This window comes from Pinus tabuliformis, chromosome 1_2 (assembly GCF_031772625.1).
Source record: "Pinus tabuliformis cultivar Carrire ecotype Pingquan chromosome 1_2, CPIR1, whole genome shotgun sequence".
Lineage (NCBI taxonomy): Eukaryota > Viridiplantae > Streptophyta > Pinopsida > Pinales > Pinaceae > Pinus > Pinus tabuliformis.
The window spans coordinates 1261020744-1261040019 of record NC_142298.1 but is presented as its reverse complement, the minus strand read 5'-3'; positions in this window follow the sequence as shown (position 1 = coordinate 1261040019).

Sequence of the window (19276 nt, the reverse complement as noted above, 5' to 3'; positions counted from 1 at the left end):
TTAGTACAGAAGAGGGACGAGATCTAGAGACTCTGTATTGAATATTGGGCACTCAACAAGATCAAAGTCTGGAATAGGTATCCAATCCCATGGATTGACAACCTTCTAGACCATCTCAAAGGGGCCAAATATTTCAGCAAGATTAACTTGAAGTCTGTCACCAGGTACCAATCAAACCATCCGATGTGTGGAAGACTACCTTCAAATTCAAGGAGGGCATTTTCAAATGGTTGGTCATGCACCTTAATTTTTAAAAGATTGTTCTATATATATACACCTTAATTGTTAAAATATTTTGGCTTAGGTGGTTTGATGAGGAATCTATTTTCTTACCTGAGTGGGTTAAATTCTATATGTTTTTTCATCAGTTTGTATTTACGAAATAGTTGTATTTGGTGTAATAGTCCTTCATAGTTTGTGTTAAAAAAACATATTGATATTAATGTTTAATCTATTACTACTAATAAGTACGAGTTTAATAAGTCTATGATACAAACACTATGTCAATGATAAAAATCTAATTTTAGAATGTTTTCTTTGTTTATAACTAAGTGTTAGTTTTGGATAATGCAACCTAGTGTGAGTTTTGGGATAATGAAACCTAGTGGGTTTACATGTAGCTTGGTTGTTTCATTTTACCTTTGTTTCAAATTCATTACCAAGTTTGATTTCATATCAAATAAATGTATATCAAATTTCTTATTTAATGTTTGCATATTAAATTGGTTGGATCAATGAATTATTATTTCCCCGTCAATATGTAACTAGTTTAAAATTTGCATTTTGATTTTTTTTTATTTCATTTGATATATCATTACAATGATTAATAGAGTGATCTATACTAGAGATTATTGTGTCATAATTCCAACGTTGTAAGTTGTTGGCATGAGCGCTACTTGTGTGTTCACGATGAAAGATATGTTACAAGTTTCCAAGTTGTTATAGATGTTGTTGCATGTGGTTTGGAAGCTACCAATTGAGGTATGATTGGCATAAGAACAAACAACTTTTATGTGAATAAACCATTTCGTGTTTAAATCTCATGAGGCTAACATATTCCATTAAATTGGTAGTAAGTGGATTGTTATTATGAAGGATAAATTATAGCTTTTCATTTTATCAATACAAGCTTCGTTTGTGATGGTGAATCTCAGTATTGCCACCATTGTTGTCATTTAAATAGAATTGGGAATATGTGAAACCTAATTGACTTCTAGAGCATGGGGCCCTTGTTAGAAATAATATAGAAGCAAATATTCTAGATTGTGTGAGTTTCAAGGTTTTGATCTAGAACATGTGGTTTTCCAATGTAAAATTGAGTTGGAGTTAACTAGGAGTCTTTATCTTCCATGTTGTTGTGCTTATCTAGTATATCAATATAATGGGACTCTATCATGTATTTGATGTGTGGGTGTGAAACTGAATTAATAAAAATCCTCTCTTAGATAGTTCTACTATCTTATATCTATATTTTATTTTGATATAAGATATTTCTCTTATGTGCTTTAGGACCATGAGAAAATGTTGTGATTCGAAAGATTCTCAAATGAATCATAATAGTTTATCACCATGAAATGCTTCATAAAGTGTTTTGTGCTCTAGATATTTTATAGGACTTCTACTTTTCAAATATATAGCAATGTTAATTACTTCAACCCAAAACTATTAGACATTTTTTTCATCTTTTATCATGCATTAAGCACATTCAACCAATGTTTTTTTTTTCTTTCTGCTACACCATTATGTTGAGGAGTATGTGGCACTATAAGCTATTTCAAATTTCATTGTGTTTATAATAGTTTATGAATGCCCTAATGTGTATTCTCCCCATTATCTAACCCGAGGACCTTGATGTATTTTTCTATTTGCTTTTCAAACATATTTTTAAATTCTTTGAAATATTCAAATACATCACTTTCTCTTTTGATAAATTAGATCCAGGTTTATCTATTTTTATCATAAATGAAAAAAAGAAAATATGATGCTCCACCAATGAATTAGTTTGCATTGGACCATGCCCATCAATATGTATTTGCTCAAAAATCCCCCCTTTCTCTTTTTTTGTTTCTATAGGAAAATCTTCCCTATGTTGTTGTCCTAATGCACATCCTTCACATTCAACATATTCATTCTTAAAATTTGGAAGACCTTCCACCATTCCTTTTGAAGTAACACAAGATCATTGTGATTGAGATGACCATACCTTTGATGCCATAGTTCCTTTGTTTTCATGGTTGTATTAAACATTTATTGATTATATTTCTTGTTAACAACAAGCTTGTAAAATCATCCAACTCATACTACTCGTACTATGGTTTTGTAGTTATCCCATATATCCTTTGTAATACAATGCAGCTAAAATAAATCAACTTTGAGATTTTGATATGCAATGGTGGAAATTGAGAATAATTTTTTCTTCATTCTAAGAACATACATCACATCTTGTATTTTTTTGACATGGCCATTTGGTAAAGTTACACGCACATCACCATAACCATTGAATTCATGATATCTATCATATCCCTAATAGATATGGGTAACATTATTATTTTCATGATATGTATCAAATTGTTCGTTTTTACATTTCATATGAATTGAAGCACCATAATCAATAAACCATGCATTAACATAATTATATTTAGTTGATAAGGTGACATCTGAAATGAATAATCTAAGAATTTTGAGACTATCATTAATAGCGGCTTATTTATCAACAAAATATCTTGAACTCCTATGATTGAATGTCTAGGCCTACCACAATAGAATCATCCATCCTTCTTCTTCCTATAAGTATTTGTCTTGGTGGTGTTGTTCCCTAATCTGGTTTTGACTATGACTTTCCTTTGTATGGTTGTTTTTCTGTGGCTACTAGTCAAATATGAATTTTGAGATATTCCACTAGGGTTCTTCCTTCTTTCATTATCTTTCTGACTAATACCTTTCAAATCATCAATGTAAGAACATTTTACCTAGTTGCAAGTCTGTAAGCACCCCACCCCACATTTACTCACTTTTACAAGCTCTCCGAGGTAAACATGAGATGAGAGTTACTATGCCATGACCCAACATCCAATTTCCAGTTATGGAAGTGGGGTCTACTAACTGGAAACTTGTTCTGACCTCACAGGAGCACCTGATCACATTGGTGTCAGACAACAACCCCTAGTGATCTTTCCCTGAGCTAGAATTTTCGTTTTACCTAAAATTACAACCCAACCACATAAATACCAAGATATGCATGTGGCCAGAAGGCTCCAGTCACACACACAAGCCTTCCTAACCAAGGTTTCTCAGTTAAGATATTGTGACTAGAAATCTTGTTCCAGATTTTTAGGGCAAGCTACAAACCAACTACCGAGAATAACCCAAAACTTTCTATAATTCGATCTAAGAAGATAATAAGTCTTTATAATAAATACTAAGGATAACATCGAACAAGAGAAATATTTATCTTTATGATACACAGGGGCATTATTCGAACAATTGATCCTTGTAATTGTCTTCACAAATCTTGATTCTCTATATAATTTTCACTCTTCTCCACCAAAAATAGCAATGGTAGCATATGTTAAATTCACTTTAATGGATCTTCCAATTTTTGATCCCCGTGATCTGGACAAGAGCATACCAATCCTCACACGGATATCAACCACTACAATATCCATTACAACACACTTCACAGGGATCCGAGCCAAATTAACCACCAGGTCTTTAATCAACCCTAGATATTTTACTCTCTTGGAGTTAAAAGAATACAAATATTTATATGGTCTTGTTATTTTCAACCCTAATTTCTCCATAACAGTTAATGGCATAAAATTGTGAGAAGCTCTTGTGTCAAGCATGCAGTTATGTAAGAGAAGGTCATGAATCACCAAAGTAACATAAAAAGGGGGAGTAGAAGGGTCTTGTTCCTAAACATGAGGTCCAAATAGAACCATGGGTCTTTCTTCTTGGAGGATCAAGCTGTCTTGTAGAGGGGCCATGGTGGGAGGACACATGAACTGATATATTGTAAGTTTGTAATTTGGCTGTTTCAACAATTCGGTTAAGGGAACAAATATTTTTACCTTCTCCAACTCTTTTTGGAGACTAAAATGTAGGGGGATTCCTATCAGTTGTGACCAAAAGTAGGATCTTTTTCTTTATCACATAATGGTTTGGATTGTAAGGGAAACTTCTCTATTTTTGAAACTTCAAGATTGTGGAGAATGGAATTTGAAGAGTCTTTCTATTTGAGTGAGGCTTGGTCTAGTGGCTTCTTTACTTTCTCTATTGATTTGCGAGGATTGGTGGGAGAGGACTCCTCATTTTGATCTGGCATTCTAGATCTTTTCCTAGAATATCTAAGATCATATTTCCTATGTAACTGAGCCTGCATGAAGTCAACAAATTTTCTGCAATAGTTTTTGATCTTACCATCATCTAGCAAGGCCTCCCAATCATCGCCTTCTACTTCATTGTCTTCTATTTCGTTTTCTCCCTCTGAAAGAGAAGAAAAATATTCTTGGACTTTTATTATTTCTTTGGAATTTTCCTCTAGATCATCTTCCAAATACAATGGAGGTTCAATGTGAACTTGTTGCTCCCTTCTCTCCCTTTGTAAGAGATGTAAAGGGGGTCTCCTATACTGAGGATTGAAACTTTGGTTAGGAGTTGGTTAGTTTTGTCGAGGAGGGTTTCTGTTTTTTAACTCTAGTTTCATGAGCTTGTTAGACAAGTTTCTTATTAGCTAACAGATCCAATCTGATACCGTTCATAGATCCAATCTAATAGATGTTCTGGTATATAAAAATTTGGTGCTTAATTTTCCTTAGAAATGCTTTAGCCTGCCCAACATGTCGCTGCAATTCAAAAGAAAGTATATCTAGCCAATTGAAGATTTTTCCTCAGGTAACAACTAAGTTGAGCATGCATATCCAATTCTACTAAAAAAATTCATAATTATTTCATCCATGTAGCCTACAACATGTAGCAATAAGATACTAGTACACCTCCCTCAAAATCCTATTTTGGTAAACTGCAAATGGGCTGTGTTAGAATTTGTGATCCAGGTGGATGTTGGTGGCCACCCACCTATCCCATATGGACCCCCACAACTATCTCTTTCAGTTTTTCAGTTTCCTTAATTATAGCACAGTTTACTATTTTTAGCAGTTTTTCGGGTCCTAAACTTCCGGAGCCGTTTTGAGGCCCTAAACGACTTTTTTTGGGAAATCCACCGCCAACGATTTTTTTGATAAAAATTGTCTTTACTGTCGTAGTCCTCGAAGAGATCTTTCCAATGGGCTATCATGCGCGTCAAACGGAGATAATACGACCAATTCACAACCCCAGGAAGTTGGTTGTCCAACTCACCCCAAAACGGGGCCCACAATTTGGCGTTTCATCTTCTAGGGTTAGGTTATGGAATGTGAAGGGTTTTCCATTGTTTCTCAATAATAAATAGGCCTTCGAGCCTCATTGTAAACAGAGTCGGAACAGTTTAGAGGCATGTAGCCGACACATCTCTCTCAGAGATAAGCTACCATCGCCCTAGCTGGGTTATTTCTATTTCTATTTGTAATCATATTTCAGTATTTACCATTAATGAAATGAAGTATTATTTCCGTTGCATATCTGTCTTTATGGTTATCTCTATATTTTATTGCGTTCCTATTTAATCCCGATCAGTGGTATCAGAGCGGTCTGCTTTTTCTCTGTTTTTCTTTGCATGTCCCCGACGAGGTCGGGATATAAGGAGTTAGGGCTTGAATTGGTCGAACCTTTGCAAGACCAGCCTCGCAAATCTCAATGACCTCCCATGGTGGATGAGAAGAAAGACCAGGGGGCAGGAGATCCTATCAGAATCTTACTCGAAGAAGCCCTCGAGCGGCAAAGGAACGCGATGATGGATAGCTTTGCGCAGATCCTTCAGCGGCTACCCAGAGGCGACGCATCGGCTTCCAACAGTTACTCTGGAAACACCACACCGTTTAAGGTACAAGTTAATTTTGAAATCCCCATCTTTGAGGGTCAAATAGACGCAGATGTCGTAGATAAATGGTTAAATCTGCTAGATGGGTATTTTTTTGTTCATGAATTTTCAAGTCGGGAAAAGATTGTTTTTGCTCCTCTCAAAGCAGCCCCCCACGTCAAGGACTGGTGGCAAACATACTGCGAGCAGAAGGATGAAAGTACAGGCTCACTATTTTTAGCCGCCCCCACTTGGAATGACTTTCGGGATGCCATCAAGGAGCAGTACTACCCTGTCAAAAGCTATGAGGACAAATACATCAAATGGACCACACTGCGGCAGGGACGAGACCAAGATGTGCTAGAGTTCACAAATATTTTTCATACCCTTCGCACACAGTTGGGTATCAAAGATTCTGAGCTACATCTGGTACTCAAATACCGCGGCTGCCTACACAGATACATCCAGGAAGAGATGGAGTTCTTGAACATCTCCTCACTCGGCACAACGTACCGATATGCTGTCAAAATCGAGCAAAAGTTCAAACAGAAGAAGCAAGACTTTGGATCTGCAAATCTAAAGCCCAAAGGACAAAGCCAAGGAGGGGTGACCCAAGACAACCCGTCGAAGCCGCAAGAAAAGAACAACACCACGAAGTCGAAGAAGGACACAGGAAAGTGGCATGAGTTCCACAAGAGTCCCACTCATAACACAAGTGAGTGTCGGACCAAGCAATCGCTGGTGGCCGAGTTGAAGGCTTCCGAATCAGATGCATGTTCCAACTCTGAGCCAGAACCCGACAAGGGGGACGGCAAAGGGAAGCAAATCATTGATGCAGATCCTAGTGCCACTGTTACCACTGCCAAGCTCCAGAAGAATGAACCCAAAGAGCCAGAGGAGGGGGAACGTCTTTTCCACTCACAGATGTGCGTGAAGGGTTCACCGCTGCAACTCATTGTCGACAGTGGTAGCCAAAAGAACCTCATTTCAGCAGAGGTTGTGAAGCGGTTGGGCCTACCAACTACGCCACACCCACAACCATACAGTAGCGGGTGGCTTCACAAAGGACGAGATCTCAAAGTTCGCCAACAGTGTCGCCTTCCCTACAGCATCAAGCCCTTCACAGATGAGGTATTGTGTGATGTTACACCTCTCGATGTTTGTGATGTACTATTAGGCCAACTGTACTTGTGGAGGTGACATGCTGTGTATGAGTCAAGGCCTCATGCTGTCATTATTTCTTTGGATAATTCATTATACAGGATACCAGAGGTAGCTCCACCTAACGCCACCTCTTTGATCACTGCTAAGAAAGGCAGCAAGCTCATCTCACAGACTAGGAAATTTATTTTCTATCTAGTTCGCTCTCGAAGTAAGGGGAAGATCGTTGCTACATCCATGACCCCCGCAAAGGGTTCCTCCACGCAGCAGCAGCAACATAGGGATACAGTCATGACAGAACACAGGAACAACTTCTCCTTACCCAAAGGGGTACCACACAAGTTTCAGGTGGGCAACAAAGTTTGGTTACATCTGCAGAGAGAACGCCTTACCAGAACCCATCAGAAACTCAGACCACTTCGACATGGTCCTTACACCAGTAACAAGGCTGTGGGCAACAATGCTTTGAAGCACAACATTCCTCCATTCCTTCGCTTGCACCAATTGTTCAATGTAGACCATTGCCGACCATGCTTCCCACCATTTCTGGACACATCAGAGATTGTAGAACAACTCACCAGAGACCCAGCTCAGCAGAAGCTTCCTCATCTCAAGGAGGAACTCAACGCAATGGGGACCATTGCTTCCTAAGGGGGGAGGAATGATCCAGGTGGATGTTGGTGGCCACCCACCTATCCCATATGGACCCCCACAACTGTCTCTTTCAGTTTTTCAGTTTCCTTAATTATAGCACAATTTACTATTTTTAGCAGTTTTTCGGGTCCTAAACTTCCGGAGCCATTTTGAGGCCCTAAACGACGTTTTTTGGGAAATCCACCGCCAACGATTTTTCTAAAAAAAATCATCTTTTCCGTCGTAGTCCTCGGAGAGATCTTTCCAATGGGCTATCATGCGCGTCAAACGGAGATAATACGACCAATTCGCGACCTCGAGAAGTTGGCTGTCCAACTCACCCTAAAACGGAGCCCACAATTTGGCGTTTCATCTTCTAGGGTTAGGTTTTGGAATGTGAAGGGTTTTCCATTGTTTCTCAATAATAAATAGGCCTTCGAGCCTCATTGTAAACAGAGTCGGAACAGTTCAGAGGCATGTAGCCGACACATCTCTTCTCAGAGATAAGCTACCATCACCCTAGCTGGGTTATTTCTATTTCTATTTGTAAGCATATTTCAGTATTTCCCATTAATGAAATGAAGTATCATTTCCGCTGCATATCTGTCTTTATGGTTATCTCTATATTTTATTTCATTCCTATTTAATCCGGATCAATTTGGCAGGATCTCGACACCATGACTTAAAGATATCACTTGTGTTGAGATCGACCCATCTATTGTAGAAGTTGTTGTTGGCATACTTTGCGGGCTTCATCATCTTATAGTAAGTTTGCATGTCCTCTCCAAAGTTCATGGCAAGTTGACGAACACTTTAACTTCAAAGCACTAGATCTGAGTCATCCATATGTGATAGAATCCATTCTACTGCCTCTGCACAAGGAAACATTAGGAACTTGCATGCAATCTTGTGTATCGTGGACCACTTGATGTTGATGCATACTTCCTTATGTTCCAAATATTCAGGGAACTTATTTTTCATGGATTAGTCTTTAATATCCTTCCATGTGGTCTCAGAAGATTTGTCCATAAAACAATGTATATTTGTGAGTATAGGAATAGAAGGCTTTGCAATTTCCAGTACTTCTTCAGTGCTTGCTTTTGACACTTCTTTTGAGGTCACTTGACAGGTAGTAGGAGGCACTATTCCAACTGGTGATGAAAGAGTAACGAGACTAGTAGATGGAACACATGTATGTGAAAACACACTCATGGCAACAAAAAATAGCTTTAAAAAATCCTCTATCTATCATAAGAAATGACTCAACAAATCATGTTCAAAGAGCCACCAAGGATAGCTAAGAGTGCAAGCAAAGAAATATGGGATAGGATTAATGTTTAGGCAAGAAAATGGCTCCAAGACAAAGAAGAATAGATGTTGGAGCAACAACGAAGGGTTAGGGATCACAAGAGGCCTTCAAGATGTGATAGTGCGCTCAAGCAAGAGAGAGAAAGAGCTCAAGGGCGTATGGTGCATTGTCGAAGTATGGAGGAAAATCATTCGTGGTTTTAGGGTGCACTTTTGCACTTAAAGGGACCAAGGAGGGCACAAGGGCACACACCAAAGGGACGAAGGGTCAGATTTCAAACATTCCAAATGTATTATTGTGCTCAAGAAGAACTAGGAGGGCATAGGGTGCCCTGTCGAAGCACAAAGGGGAAGACACTCATTGATTCAGGGTGCACTCATGCACTCAAGAAGGGCGTTGTTATAGCCCATTTTGTCACATCCACTCAAAAGTCTTGAAACCACATCAATCAACATCCTTGAACACTTTGTCATGATTCCTTTGCAAAGCCCTAAGCATCACATCTCCAAAAAGACTGAGTTTTTGTGTCAATCAGCTCAAGAAAATTGTTTTTATCCCCAACACACCTTGCATGCCTGTCCACATACAATGGTTGAAAGTTGCATAACTGAGCACCTACGCTAACCAACTTAGGTTGCTCTACTCTACAGGTGTGATGGTTCTAAAATTTCAAGAAAAAAAAAAAAAATTCAAAACTTCTCCTTCCATAAGTTTCTAAGGTGGTTTTAACTATTTACCATAGATAAAGATATGAAATTCTTACTCTAGAGGTATTATCTCTTATCATTTGAGCTTATCCTCCTTCATATGTGGATCTCAAGCCTAGATTGGTAAATCCTAAACTATCACTTTTACCCTATAGATTTACTGCCTCCCATAGAGTCTTGGTTGGCTTTTGGAGATTGCTATTGCCCTTATGCTGCTACTTTGAGTTTAAGGATCATCATCCATTTATGCATTGGGGTTGAGTGTGAAGGTTGGATTTGTGGCAAGGAATGACAAGGAAAATTGGGGAGACATCTACAAAGTCAACTTCTATATATAGTTGTAACTCTCTCCTTCATTTGTTAATACAAAATGCACAATATTTTCCTATACTTATGTCATGCTAATGCTCATGTATTTCAATTCCATTTTGACTCGTTGATTAGAGATATTAGATTATGTTATGTGGCTATTGTAGTTCTCTTTTTTGTTTTAGTCATGTAACAATTCTCTTATAATATTTTTAGTTAATAAATTATATAAGAAATTATTATAGCATTAATGGAAATGACCAAACAAAAATATATTATTAAACGAAAATCCTAATAACAACCTGACTTTACAACAATACCCTGGGATAAAATCTAAAAATTTATTTTTAAAACATTCTCAAAAACTATTTAATATTTATAATCATATGATTATTTTTAAGATATCTTATTAAAAGTTATTTAAATAATAATAAAAACAACATATCTCTAAGAAATCAAGACTTAAAATTATTGATATGCATAGAATTTCAACTTTTTTGTGTGTACTATTATTAAACCCCCTCATAACACATGCATAAGAATAAATTATACTAAAATTGTTTTTCACACTTTAAATTTTATGTTTATAATGTTATTAAGTCTTCTTATGAACATGCATAACACTAAATTGGCCATATTTGTTAAATGCCTTCGAACTTGAAATATTATTAAATCTTCCTGGTAAACATGAATAACCCAAAATTAGCCATATTGGTTAAATGCCTTCCGACTTAAATATGTTTTGAACTTAATTTTGTTAAATGTCTTTTATCTTAAGATATATTTGGAACTTCATTCAACTTTTCTGTTTTTAGTATTCGAAATAATGTATGTACCTTGCCAAATCCACTCCATTCAAATTTTTTTGCTTTGTTTGGAGTTTTAACAATGGCTACTAGGTCTGATGTAATTATCACCTTTGAAACGTTGATCCACGACCTGTTTATATAGTTTGTAATACGATGTAATTATCACCTATCAGAATTTGTTTCTGCCTACATAGTTTGTGCAGAGATTTTTCTAATTAGGACAAGGGGTCATTATTACCTTCCGAATTTGATACATGGCTTATGTCTATTTATTATTGAAATGAAGTGGGTTTATGTGTATAGATTTTTTAATTAAAACAAAGGTTATATAGTAATTAGTATTTGTTGTTTAGTTTAAATATAGTTTAATTAAATAAAAAAATAACAAAGATAAAAATTTTATCATAAAAATAAAACAATTAATAAAATATTATCTTGTTTAATGTCATCACCAAAAACTCAAAAATATGGTTAATTAATATTGTTTATATTAACACACATATGTTTGTGTTTTTTATTACTATATATAACTGTTTATAACTAAATTTATTAAAATATGTTTTTAATATAATAATAAATTATTTTAAATTGAAAATATTGTGAAAATCATAATTTATGAAAAAAAAAGAAATAAAACAAAAAACAAAAAATTTGTAACTAATAGAAATAAAAGTTACTATACAACCCATAATAAAACTTCAACCAATCACCTTATAAATAAATAAATTTAAATAATAATAATAAATAACAAAAATAAATTATTTATATTAAACTATAGATAAGTGCCATAAATTTTTGGTAAAAAAACTAATACCAAATAAAAAGCAAAATTAAATATGTTATATCATACTTACAACAAATATAATAAAATATTATTAAATATTCTAATAAACAATTAATTTTTCTAAATAAAAGCCTTTTCAGCCCAATAAATTGCAGAACGGAGGGAAGTTTAGCCCACTTATTTTCCATGGTTTCGTCTGCTCTTGCTCCCGCGCCTCTTCTAAATCTTGATTCACAACTTCCTGTATGTGGAGAATTTATATAATGGTCATTTTGTTGAGTGTTTGTCTAATTTAGAATTGAATACTTCAATGGTCCAAGACTGAAGTTTTTTCACATTTGTTTTTTTATTATTAGAATGTTTTTATGTTTTTGTATAGACATATTAGAGTTTTAATTTTACTAGATTAATATATTTAGTTGCTTTTTAGAGGAGAGATGCCTAACGTTGTTGTGCAGGGACTACTGGTCCCACCAAACCACCAGAAATTGAAACTTTTGCAACCAATGTTTAAACAAAAATAAATAACATTAAGTGCAAATAATTATTAATTTATGTCCAAAATTTCCCAAAATATTGACTGGGACCACAATTGTCCATAAATAGTATCTTAATACTTAAGAGTGCAAACCATATCGACCCAACTAGAAAATAGATAAAACAATAAATCCTTCCAAAATGGTATGTTCCAAAAGTACAAAGTAGCAGCCACTTAAACCCCCACTCATCAGAACTGAAGTTATGTATCCCAAATAAATATTCAAATCTGCACATAATAAAAGTGAATGTATGTCAACCATAACTGTTGTGTTGTTCAACATTTAAACCCCCTACATTCAGTAAATGACACCCAACCTAATAAAATTTAAACCCACTTTGTTCAATAAATGACACCCAACCCAATAACTTCAATAAATGACAGCCAACCCATTCTATTTCTCATTAAAACAAATCAAAGCACATGGATCAACAAATAACAAATTCCCAACCATTGGATCACATCAAATTAAATTCAGATCACAAATTCAAAATGAAACCATTACAATCCATCTCCATCCTTACCACCAATTAAATTCAAGTGCCAAAAACTATAAAAGAAGTTCAACCACTGCTAAAGTTGCATGTTATGTTTTCAAACACCAACCTTGGAGACAAAACATCACAGAGCAATTGCTAGTATATTCAAGTTAGTTATTTCAATTACAACACATTTTTCTTACAGTTCTATTTTCATTTCTCACAGTTCTTACAGTTTTAGTTTCAGCTACAATTTCAATTTCAATTCTTAGTTTCAGTTCTAACAGTTCCATTTTCATGAAAATATATATTTTTTCTATTTTTCCATATTCTGAAAAATAATAGGAACATATGAGAAATTAATCTTGTGCTGAATATTTGAGTGAAATGTTATGTCTTCCTCAAAAACTTTTGAAGTATTACAATTAGATTGAACTTGGTCAATTATTGTGCTCATCATTCCCTTCAATATGTTCTCAGTTTGGTTATGGTAACTCGGACCATTACTGTTCGCAGAGGCTAGAATATATGAAAACACCAAGACAAGCCTATAATACTGACACTAACAATCCTCGATCAAATCTTGTAGGAGAAACTTATACGCTAAGGCAGTCAGTCATCCCTCACACAAAAGATTTTACATAGACTCTAGGAAACTAAGGTATCTAATGAAATTCTTTTCCTTGTGTATATCCACACTCCTTCAATCTATGTCTTCGAACAACTTATCTTTGCGAGCCATTTCTGAGTCAATTGAAAATCATATATCCCCATCACATATTTGCAATAATCGACATACCCATCCACTTATGCACTAAAAGCATCCTCATTAGAGGAAGCACTCGGGCCTCTCACTCTGACATCACACTTTTGGTGAAGACACTTGGTTACCATAACTGAATCCTATGGATAGAAGCTCCCTTGGGAACTACAGGCTCTATTAAAAGCAAGATCAAGAGCTAGTCACTGTTACACCCATTGATGAGGATCCAATATAAAATCCAAATGCCGAAGCATTAGAAACATGTTGTTAATCAAAGAACTCTTATAACTGGCAATTAGAACTTCCTTGTAAACAAACCTAGTATAGCTAGAGACCCGAGCAAATTGATTCAATTACATGGCAGGCATGATACAACGTTCTTACCTTTCTACCTTACTAATAGCCTTTGGGGACCCACTAAAACCCCACATTATTTTCATAAAAAAGCTCAAGAATGCCCCTAAATGAATAGAAACATCCCGTGAACTAGATGCGCACTATCGATGGAATGGAGAGAGCTAGGGTTTGCAGAAGAAGTTAAGAGTTGGGCACCATGGAGAGGCGAGAGGGGGGGAGTTCCACTCCTTCCTACAGTCAGGCAATCTCCAATTGATTCAAGAAACCTCTGGAGGCTGAAACCAAAATTTTAGGACGAGGGAAACAGGACAAAAGAGGTACATAGGGGCAGGAAAATACATAGGAAGAAGTCAGAAGAGAAAAATGAATAGAAGGATAAAATCAAAATATAGACACCAGAAATCGAACTAGACTGTGTAAGCCTAGGGCAACCATCACACCCAGATTGGTGTAGTGATCTAGCGCTACAAGCGCATAGGGAACACATGGAAACTTACGCAGTCATTTTTAAATTCATGGGGTTATGGCCAACGAAGAAGGATTTACAGGCATGGATAAAGAATCATTGGAAACCTAAGGGGGATATAGATCTACACCTTGGATCAAAGGGTTTCTTCACTGTAGTTTTTACTAACATTGAGGATAAAGACAGGGTGTTTGAAGGAGGGCCCTACTTCTATGCAGCTGCAGGCCTCTATATGCGGCCTTGGGTGATGAATTTGGTCCTAGAATGCGATACATTCACTTAGGTCCCGGTTTGGGTAAGCTCTACTCCTTACCACTGGATTATTGGCAGCTAGAAACATTAAAAGCAATAGGAAATAAACTAGGGAATTTTGTAAAAATATCAGAGGCCACTAGGCGAGGAAATTATACCTCCTTTGCCCACATATGCGTAGAGATGGACCTCTCTAGAGCTCTATCGGATGAAGTAGTTCTGGAAGTTTTTGATGAAGAATGGGTACAAGCGGTGGACTATGAGCATGTTCCTTTCTGAGCCCGCAAATTCCATGAACATGGGCATCTATTTAGGGATTGCCTCTTAAACAAAATGGAAAGCAGAACTAAAGCTACTTCATGGAAATAAACTGAAAGATTTAACAAAGTGGGAAACTGAGGTAAAGGAGGGAGAAAGTACCAAAATAAAATCAATGAGGAAAAGTAGCTAAGTGAGAATAGGTACAAGGTACTAGAAGAAGAAGAGGAGCACGATAAAGCAAATCAGACTCTGGAGGATAGCCCTGTGAAGAAGGAAAAGGAAGAGAGTATGGAGGACACACATGACAAAAACCAACGAAAGGAGGATCTGCGAAACTATGGAACTTGATAGAGACCAAGAGATGACCCCAAGCGAGGTGGGAACAAAGGATCATGAACTGCAAGATATTCTTGATAGGGAGCATCTAGATCTGGAAAAGTTCCTGGAGCAGGGAACCACCAAAGGAATGGATTCGCTACCACAAGAGGAGTTCAATAGAGTGCAACAGCTGTTCCTATGGAGAACTCGGGCAAAAGGTTTTGGAATCAAAATAAACCATGATAGTCAAGACAACGAAGGGGTGAAAACAATCAAGGAAACATCGGGACTAGCTCCTAGGAACGTAGGCAGGAAAAGAGGTAGGAAAAAACAGAACAAGCTGCTGATAGAGTGTGGAAAACTCATGATCGATTTAGGTAAGATGAAAGACCTAACTAGTTACTCATTTACAAATCTTTCTTAATGAAGCTCACAACATGGAATATTAGGAGTCTAGGGAGTAAAAGGAAACAAAGGAATCTTAGCAATAGAATGAAAGAATAAAAACGAGATATGATTTTCATCCAGGAAACAAAATGTTCAGTGGAAAAAATAAGAGAAATACACAGCAAATGGCTGACTAAATATGAATATGTAGATGTTAAAGCAGACAAAATAGCAGGAGGAATTCTCACACTTTGGAACCCTCAGAAAATAGGAATCATAGATGTTGAAGCATCTAGGAACTATTTATCAGTGGTTATTCAACCTTTGGGGGACAAGGAAGTTTATTTAATTACAAATGTTTATGGTCCACAGAAGCCTAAAGAAAAACTCAGGCTTCTTACTTCACTGGAGGATCTAAGAGAAAGACATTTGGGCATCCCCTGGATTTTGGGAGGGGACTTTAACATGATCAGGTCCCTGTGAGAAAAAAAAAAGGTGGAACCAGATCACTAGGCAAAGACTCCATAGCATTTCAGAATTTTATAAACAATATGAGGCTAGTAGAAATAGAGACAAGTAATGACATCTTTACCTGGAATAACAAAAGGGGAGGAGAGTCTCAGGTGGCCTCAAAACTAGACAAATTTATTATCTTGGAGGACCTTATCCTAATAGGCCTTGACTTGTCAGTGATGATACTCCCTTTTGGTGGCTCGAATCATTGGCTTGTTCAACTTGAAACGTCCTTTATAGGAACTCCAAGAAACAAATCTTTCAGGTTTGAAAACATTTGGCTCACCCATCTAAACTTTATCAACAATATTGAAAAATGGTGGATAGAGGATATGCAAGTTCAGGGCACTAAAATGTTCCTCCTACATAAAAGAGGAAATATTATGCAAACAAAAATCAAGGGTACAATGGCTAAAATAAGGGGATAGGAACACAAGGTTTTTTCATAAATCTACCATGGATCACAGGTCTCATAACAGGATCTCAAAAATCAAAGATTCTCAAGAAAATCAACTCAATACCCACAAAGAAATAGAAGATGCGCTGGTTCAAGGACTTCATTGTAAGGAAAGACCTGGAGGTGAGAAGTGAAGGTTCACTTGGTCAGATTGGTCAGAGTTTTTGCCAATGCTAATAAGATCTTATTAGGTTGGGTTTTTCCCTGGATTTGGGGTTTCCCCAGATAAACATTTGTGTTTATGTGTTTATGGTTGTTGCTGGTTATTTTTATATTTATTCCTCTCAGTAATTACTTATGTTATGCAGTAAATTTCTTAACTGTAATGGCCCTTGTACCTACCTTTAGTTTTTCAATCCTGGTAAATGGTTCACCATCCAAACCCTTTAATCCTACGAGAGGTCTCAGACAAGGATATCCTCTCTCACCCTTCCTCTTTATTCTCATGATGGAAGGGCTAAGCAAAGCTATCAAATCTGCCAAAGCAGAAGGCAAAATCCAGGGTCTCAAACTCACCATGAACGGAGATGCCTTGACCCATAAAAAATTTGTGAATGATATTATTCTACAGGGTACACCTATGACAAGGGAAGCTTTAGCCTACAAACAAATCCTGAAAGACTTTGCAATGGCTCCAGGCATAGAGGTAAGCCTTACCAAATCAAAGATTTTCTTTTTTAATACTAACATTGCTATTCAGAGAAATATATCCAGAATTCTAGGCTTTCAAAGAGATATGCTACCCTCCAAATATTTGGGAGTGTCGCTAACAGACAAACCTCTGAGTAAGACGATTTGGGCGCCTATGATTCATAAGCTACAAGACAAAATTTGGAAATGGACAAGTAGTTCGTTGAACTTAGCAGGACGACTAGTGCTCACAAAAGCTGTCCTACAAACTGTCCCCATATTTATGTTTTCATCCCTTCCAACTCCTAAAGGAGTCGTGCAACTATGCAGAAATATACAAAGAGATTTTCTTTGGGGCAAAGGGGAAGAGGAAAAAAATGGGCCCTGGTAGCCTAGGAAAAAATCTGTAAACCTATGACACATGGAGGTTTGGGATTGGATGATCCTAAAGTGCTAAACAAAGTTTTGGGGGCAAAACTATGGTGGAGATGTCTAAAAGATTCAGCTTCCCCTTGGGCCCAAATTTGGAAACAGAAATATGCAAATAATTGGCAAGACAGGGATCACATTAGAATGTCTGGGATCATCAAAGGCTCCCACATTTGGAGCAAAGCTTGGGAAAATAGAGCCATTGTTCAGAAACACAGTTTCTGGGAAATTAGAGATGAAAACCTTGCATGGTTTTGGGAGGATAAGTGGCAACAGGAACCTAAATTGTCAAGAGAAGAATTTGCAAATCTCAAGAACGATACTGAAAACAAAAGGTTCATTAGAGTTAATTGACTTCTGGGATGAGGAAAAAAGAGAAGGAAAATGGAGGACATGGAAGAACCTGGTATACAGTGATAACTCCCACTTGAAGGCACAGGCAGAAGCTCTAACAGCCTTCCTGGAACAGAGAAAGATTCTGATATCAACATATTTAGACCAGCTGAGGTGGGGAAATAACAATTAAGGCACCTTTAACCTCAAAGACGCCAAGCACACAGCCCTTGGGATTGACTTTCCAAACCCTGATTGGGTATGGAAGGACCTATGGCAGAACCAAATTTGGATGAAAATAAAACTGTTCATGTGGTTAGTGTAGCATAAAAAAATTCTAACCTGGGAAAACCTTAGGAAAATAGGGGTATCTAATCCATCTAAATGCCAGCAATGTGAATTACAAGAAGAAACTATGGATCACCTTCTCAACCTCTACCCATTCACATCCACATTGTGAAATTGGATTGCTTCAATATTCAGACAAACAGACAGGGACATGGGTAGCATTACCAACACCTTAAAGAATTGGAGGAAAAATTTCTCTGATAATGAAACAGTCAACAAAGCTTGGGCTTTAGCTCCAAGCTTTCTAATCTAGGATGTCTGGAAAGAACGCAACAATAGAATATTCAAAAACAGGAAAGGTTCTTCCCAGAGCATCATGGCATAGATTTTAAGATAGCTCAATGAGATGGTAGGAACCCTCATTAAAAACCCCCTTGAGAACCACCCTAAGGATACTGATGTGAATATACTACTACAGTTGGGTCTGCAGGGGCTTATTCCACAGGGCAAAAACAAAAATGCAAATCATATAATTGTTGATAAGGATTTCTTGCAACCTCCCCCTCAAGGTTTTATGAAATTCAATATAGATGGGGCCTCAAAAGGAAACCTGGGAATGGTTGGGTATGGAGGAGTGATAAAGGATGAAAAGGGTTGTATAGAAATCATCTTTCATAGTAATTTGGGTAAAGCCACAAACAATATGGCAGAGCTCATGGCCCTTGAGCAATGCTTAGAAATATTGAGGGACTCAAATCTTCATAACATTATAATTGAAGTTGATTCCAAATTGATTATCAATTCGGTCAAGAAAATTTTCTATGGCTCATCTTCGAAAAAAGTTTCAAGACATTGGAGGCTTCTGCAAGTCTATCAAAGGATTCAATCCCACCTGCAGAACATTAGAACCCTGAGTTTCACTCATGTGCGTTGAACATCCAACAAATTAGCAGAAATCTTAGCTAATGAAGGCATACTCTGTGCCAAAAGTAACAATAAATATAGATGGATAGAGACCTCCCAGGGTATATTGAGGGAAGAGTGTCTCAAACAGGTGAAAGCAGACCAGGAGCTCTATTAGAGCAGGGGATATTAGCACGTTGTAGACTTCTGGAAATAGTTTAATTTCAGTCCACA